We start from the raw sequence: 7,390 nt of genomic DNA, 5'->3' as shown, positions 1-7,390 counted from the left end.
ATCACTCATGATCAGTCACTGATCATGAGTCAGCACCTGGTGACAATCACTAATTGGGGCGAGGCACTGAAAAGCAGGAAGTGTTTGTTCAGTAGGAGAGCAGCAGCAGTGGAGAACACAGCATGGAGAGAAGCAGAACAAACAGACTTTTCATGAACTGAACTGAAAACACTGGAGCTGGGAACCTCAAGCCATCAAGGGGAATGCCACTGGTGCGTTATTGTTTCTGCATTGCAGTTTATTTGTTGCTTACATTTATTATAAAAGTTATTTATGTTTTTTGTGCTGCTAGGCCAAATGTAACTGCTATAATTAGCTAAGTTTGAGTTGCATATAGGTTTGCTTAGTCGAATGTGATGATCTTAAATTGAATTAGGAAAGAAATATGAGTTAAAACAACTTGTTTATTTAGATTACTGAAGTGACCATTGATTCAGTCATGTAGGTTACATTAGTAACTGTGGTTTCGAGTGACATGAGTGAATTTCAGATATTGTTTTTGTTTAAGTATAACCTTACTTAGTTAATGACAGCTTGTATTTGTTTTTTGTCTTTTTCTCTGTTTAAGGTTTTCAACCTAAATACCTAATACCTAACCAACAACTGTACTTACCTGTACCAAAAGTTCAAGTAAAAACAAACAAAAGAACCAAGAAGTTGTCTTTTTGAGTTGACCACAGTTCCCCCTGTCGGCTAAGCCGTTTTTCAAGTTTGGGCAAAGAGGTTTCAGAAGAAAATCCCGAATAACTTGACAGTATTGATACTTTTACTTAAGTAACACAATTTTCCACCATTGTGTGTTGGTGGCCCGGTATGGTTGTCTCTGGTAAACTGAGTGCATTTCATCTATAGGGCCCATGCACACTGTGCTTTGGACATCAAAGAGTCAAATGGAAACCTGAAGAGAAGGAAGAGGAGAGAAGTGATTTGGAAAACGATGACTTCCCTACAGCTCTGAGCCCAGCGTGACCACCTTCCAACCTTCCAACCCTGGATACCGCTGCTCTGCCAGGTAAATAAACATACATGCACGCAAGCAGAAAAACACTCAAATTGAAATTCACACACACAAGCATGCATGCTCGCACACACGCGCACATCAGTCAGCAGGGGCTGTTGCTCTTGTGATCCAGGATCACTTTACATAACGTGCGTTCAGTAGCGCTGAAGCGGTTGGTCTAAAGCTAAAAAACTCTTCTGACTGTGAGCCTGCTGGATACCACTGTGTACTGAGACCTCTGTTTTGATTCATTCCACCGGTCTCCTCAGATCATCACTACGAGACCACAGACTGTGCTCACAAATATATACAGCGTAGTATATTGTAAAAGTGTTAATTTGAGAGTGTACAAAATGGAACCACCTGGACCTGTAAGATCAACTTAGCTTCTGTATGAGGCAAACCATGAGGTGAAGGCATACTAATGAAATTACCATTTCAAAATTGGTATATCTTTGAATTAGTATTTTAATGGATTAGTAGCTAAAATGTTTATTCAATAGATGGTAATTCATCAAGTGTTGGATTGATTGATTGATTGATTGATTGATTGGAAAGTTATACATGCTCCCCCTCCCTCACACGCACGCAGGCATGCACACACGCAAACGCACATTACAACTTATTCTAAGTTGATCACTTTAGATATTTTTGTTTGTGTACCACATGCTATCCAAATGAAGAAGGCAATCAACCTGTGTTCAAGTGCTGTGATCAATGACCTTATGCTGTCATGAAGATGTGACATTTCCAGTGCGCAGGAAGTGTGGAAGAGCTTGGACATGGACATCAGTGTACTGCTTTGAAAATGAAAGGGATTTCATTTTCACTGAGAATAGATCAGCACTGACCTTCATTTTTTTTTACGGTCTATAACACTGATGTCGTGACAGACAGCGTTTCTGAATATGACCCTATGTGTGAGGAGCTTACTCCCATAGTTGCTAAAGGTCACAGCATTGTGTATCAGCCAAATCTTTGGTGTTTCCACAGTTACTTTTTGGCTTTCTCTGTGATTGATTGGTTTGTGAATTTTGTGGTCACTTGTATATGCTGTGGGGAAAGTCAATGCTATTTTCAAAAGATGTTCATACATTTGAAAACTAGAAATGGGACATTCTGCATAATGAGTACTTTCTACTTTTGTAACTTAAAGTATATTTTGATAGCAATACTTTTGTACTTTTACTCAAGTAATTTTTTTCTGGACGTACTTGTAACGGAGTAGTTCTACATTGCAGTATTGATACTTTTACTTAAGTAAAACTATTTAGTTATTTTCCACCACTGTGCTTGAGGAACAGTCAGGCCTCACTCACACCTTCGCAACAGACTGATGTATGCTTGTTGTATACAAACGGTGTGATACATCTTGCCCCAATGCATTTCCAATGGGAGTCACATGGTTTGACACAACATTTGTGTTGTATGAGGGGGAGGGGGGCAGTCGAAACCATAGACTGTAAAAAATATGGACAAAGCGTTCCGCGGGTCTAACGTGAACGTAAAATGAAGCCTGTCAGTCCTTGCAATGGAAGTCGCCATCTTTCTAGATCCGTTTTGGCCCAGTTCAGGCCAGCTGGCCCATTGGCTGGCCCAGACAACGAGGCGGGACTTCCCCCTTCTTCTTCGTTGGTTTTTATTTTGACTCGAGTGGGTGGAGGATCCCGTTCATAGACTGTAACGGTAGCCACGCCCCTCAGAACATGCGCGACTTTATGGTCATTTTTTTAATAAATGGGACCATCATTTTCCAAAAAGAATATTATGACATTAGAAATGAGACTTTAAACTAGTGACTGGAAGCAAAAAGTATTCATGACCATGTTTATTAAGGTAATACAGTCTAGGTGAAGTTGGGCCCAAATACATGGACTTCTATGGGGCTATGGTTTTTTTTTAGCCCAATGAGAGCGCCACAACAGGCCATTATATGAACTTTCATTTCCTTAGTGGCTTCACAAAATATCCGTCTGACTGCCCCCCTGGTCGAAACACAGCCGAAAGCCATACAACAGCTTGTAGTCCAAAATGTTGTATCAAATGTGACTTCCATTGGAAATGCATTGGGGCGGCCATGACACTTACATCTTGCTTACAAATAGCATGCATCAATGTTGTATGCTAGATGCGAAGGTGTGAGTCAGGCCTTGACGTTCAGTTTATTTTGCTCATGGTCACTTCGTCATGAAGCCAGAAGGAGCCGGAGATACAACCGGGGCCCTTCCTGTCCCCAGGCAGCGTCATGGCCGCCTCTAATGACCCCTTATTTTTTCTACATTACCTTAAACAAATAAAGCTGAAGTATTGAGTATAACAATGTTTCAATGAGTTCAAATAGCAAATAAGTTCGACAACCGAGTGTTTTCTCTTGAAAGACGATACAAAACATTCATGAAAGGCAAGCCTAGAAATTGTTCTTGCATTATGCTCATGTTGTGGATGCCGACGCACACGGATGTGTGTATTCTTGTGTATGTGTGTACTGTGTGCGTGTGCGTGCACGTGCATGCGTGCGTGCGTGCGCGCGCCTCTGCCTTTTGGCCCGTGTGTTGAATGTGGCTTTTTGCTTTTCGGCTGAGTAGAAGTAATTCTCCTTGATTCGTTCCCAGTCACACATCCAAATGAGTTTGGATGAGAAACACAGCAGGGAACCCAATGGCCTCCTGAAATCTAAGGCCCCATCTCTCTCTCTCTGCATGGATCCCCCCCCCCCCCCCCCCAACCACCACCTCCCCCCCTGTTGAATGTACAATGAATTTATGCATTGTAGATGTGGAACTTGATATTCAACAAAAAAAAGGAAAAAAGCACACAACTGTAAATTGGAGTGGAAAAACAAAAGGGAATCGCCCGGAGGGTAATCTTTTAGATTTGTCAAGCTGTTGTCACTTCAGTTTGGTGTCATCGAACCCAAACGAGTGTAGCTCCATCTGGGAGTCTCCAGTCACTCACATTTATCATTCCATTTACAAAGAAGATGGGCTTGTGTTTATTGTGACCTTGAGTTCCCCCCCCCCCAAAAAAAAATACACTGTGGGAGTATATGCCTATACACACGCACACATGCACACACGGGAGCGAAAATATAACATATTTACAGTATATCCATCTATCGAGAGAGAGAGAGAGAGAGAGAGAGAATGAGTAACAGAGAAGGTGCAGGTGCAGTGCTCCCACTTCCCAGGCAGCAGGCTGATGTGTTTGTCAGGCACAGCTTAGTGACCTGACCTCTGGTCAGATCTGGTGTCCGCATACTTGAGCCGCACGCACGCACGCACACATGCACGCACGCACGCACGGGAACAAACGCACACAGACTTGGCAACAGGTTGTCCGCATTTCACTGAGCGGGCTTTGCGCAGGTGCCTCCAGGGTCAGGGGGTCAAGGGTCACATAGTCTGTTTTAAAGCATACCACCCCCTCTCTTCCACCTGTCCCATCTGTGGGAGGTTTGGTCTGTGTCCAGAGGGGTCAGGAGGGCCGTCCGGGCACTGTCCACCGTCCGGGACAGGACAGGACGCAGGCAGGGAGGGCAAGGGGTCCTCTGACACCATACATGTGTGTGTGTGTGTGTGTGTGTGTGTGTGTGTGGCATATGGAAATTAGGACCCCAGAGCACCTTACACACTACTTCTGTTGCAAGCATGTGTGTGTGTGTGTGTGTGTGTGTGTGCACGTGCGTGCGCACATGCATGTCTGATACGAAGTCAAGATTTGAGCACATGTCAGTGCACCATATGTCTCATCTGTGTGCGTGTTTGTGTGTGTGTGTGTGTGTGTGTGTGTGTGTGTGTCTGTCATTGGCATGACCTGTGCATGTTTCACTTACATATGCAGGTCTTCATTCATGTGTTTTGTATGCATTATATTAACACACCCTCATGCTTACTTCACCAACCATAGACAACTTATTGCTTATTTGGTCATAAATTACACGCGCACACACAGGCACAGGCGCATGTGCGCGAACACACACACACACACACACACACACACACACACACACACACACACACACACACACACACAGACACAGACACAGACACACACACACACACACACACACACGCACACATTACAAACGGTACGAGTGCACATTACATGCAAACACTTGTGAGGGGGATTCCTAGTATTGGAATGTGTGTTTACTCTTGACTGCTCGGCCACACCATCGCAGCACCAGCTGGACACATGGCCTCTGGCCTGGCTTAAATTAGGCACCATGCTCTCCTCTCCTCTCTCCCTTCACCCTGGCCATTCTCGCGGCTCGCGCACCTGCAGTGGTTGGAGGTACTCCATACTCTTCCATTGAGACAGTTAGAACCTGGTGTAGGTCAGGACACTGTTAATTTAATGTTTGATATGTTTTACTTTGTGATGCGTTTAATTGTATTCCATGTATCAAATGAATATTAGGATGAGTATCTCTACAAAGTGAGATCCTGTGTTCAATTATTATTTATGATTGCAACATGCAAGTGAGCTTTGGTAGAACCTACTAGTATGCCCAGGTAGCTACCTGGACGTGATATAAATCCATATACAGTATTGTCCATTAATCTTTATCCGTTGCTTTTGTGGTCTATGATTGAGGATCCGTCCGGAACAATAGCGATCCCATTTGCTATCACATTTCTAGCACCTTGTAAACAAAACAAGTTGAAACCGGTCGCAAGAAACTATTTTTAGGACCATTTTAACAAAACAGGTCTCACAATCACACTTTTAGCAAACTAATGTAAACCAACACCAGCAAATGACATGCCAAAGAACTAGAGCACTTCCATTGAGGGTAATAGAGCACCGAAGTCTGACGTCAATATCGGTAGATGGCGCAAATCCACAGGTTCATGTACTTTTTATTTGCATTGTAATCCCCATAGGGGCATTTTAGATCGCCTTATATAAGAACTGTGTTTGAAAAATAAACATGTCATCCCGGCCGTTTCACTCATATGGATATGAAGAATTAGTTACTGAATTAGTTACATTTTCGCTAGAAACTGATTTAAATGAGTGACCACAAACGATACAGAGACATCTCCCTGACAATAACGCAGAGACAGCTTGTTTATTTTTGGACCACAATGCTTATATGAAACGATTTTAAGATGACCCCATGTTATTCTCCATAGATAATTACTTCCGTGAACCAGGGGATGAGAGAGTGACATCAGGACTTCAGCAATCTATATAACATGACATTGACATCTATTACATTTTCTCATACTATGTTTGTACAGTAATGGTTCTGTCCACTGTCCAGCATGGTATTGGTAGCCACCTGTTTTGAGAAGGGGGGTATTTGTACTTTACTTGGAGTATTTGTACTTTACTTGGAGTATTTCAATACTTTTACTTCTACTCCACTACATCTCAGAACCAAACTTTTACTCCACTACAATTATTTGAAAACTTTAGTTACCACTGTGTAGATTTAGATTATTATTACAAAACATAGCTTAGTACAGTACATTAACACATATTATTCCCAGGACGTGTCCAAACGTCTTCATAATTACACCCGTAGGAGGCCCAGTACATGTGGACACATCTTTAGGTCCTCTTTAATGATATAAAACGTTCCATTAGTGTTCACGTTCCATTCTTTGACAGTGGCCATTGAGGCAACAACACCTTCCTCAACGCTCCCGGACATGTTTTGCGCGCGCAGCCATTCACTCCCTTGTTTATGGCCGACAAATATCGCTATTATCTCTGAATCTACCTCGCTGTCCATGCATGGAATTTTTATCTGATGTTCTGTCCTAATTTCAGACTTCACCAAGCATCTCGATTGGAATATTAACACTTCAGAGATCAGACTTATTAGCGCGAGGGAGTAATGGAACATTTCACCTCCCGGTTTTGGGGGGAAGTGGAAGACGGGGCTTTTCAGAGTAAAATCTCCTTCATCTGCTGGGCACTCTAGCCTTTTTATTTTGAAAAATTCTGGGGCATAAAAAGTGTTAAAGGACCACTTCAACACTTTTCAACATATCTTCATATTTGGTCCTTACTAATGTTCATTGTGCATGATAAATACCACAATTTCTTTCTACTCAGTCTGTGTCTCATAGGAGGGCTGTGGGCAGTTCCGAAATCTGTCCACCAGTTACATCATTGTTAGGCAGATTTATTTTTAAACAAGATTTTAATATAGCCTATACATAGGCCTATATATTTAGATTTGTGTTATCGTTAGACCGGTGGCTTCCATTATTGCATTGCAACTTTTCAGGACTAGAAAGCCTGCAGTTTCTCTTACCGTTAGCTTGGATTCCCCATCAATGTTCAGACGGATTTCTGAACTGCCCACAGCTCTCCTATATGAGACACAGACCGAGTTGAAAATAATGGTGGCATTTTATCATGAACATTAGTGAG

This window comes from Protomyctophum bolini (assembly GCF_963924005.1).
Source record: "Protomyctophum bolini genome assembly, chromosome: 16".
Classification (NCBI taxonomy): domain Eukaryota; kingdom Metazoa; phylum Chordata; class Actinopteri; order Myctophiformes; family Myctophidae; genus Protomyctophum; species Protomyctophum bolini.
Note: the sequence above shows the minus strand (reverse complement) of the source record.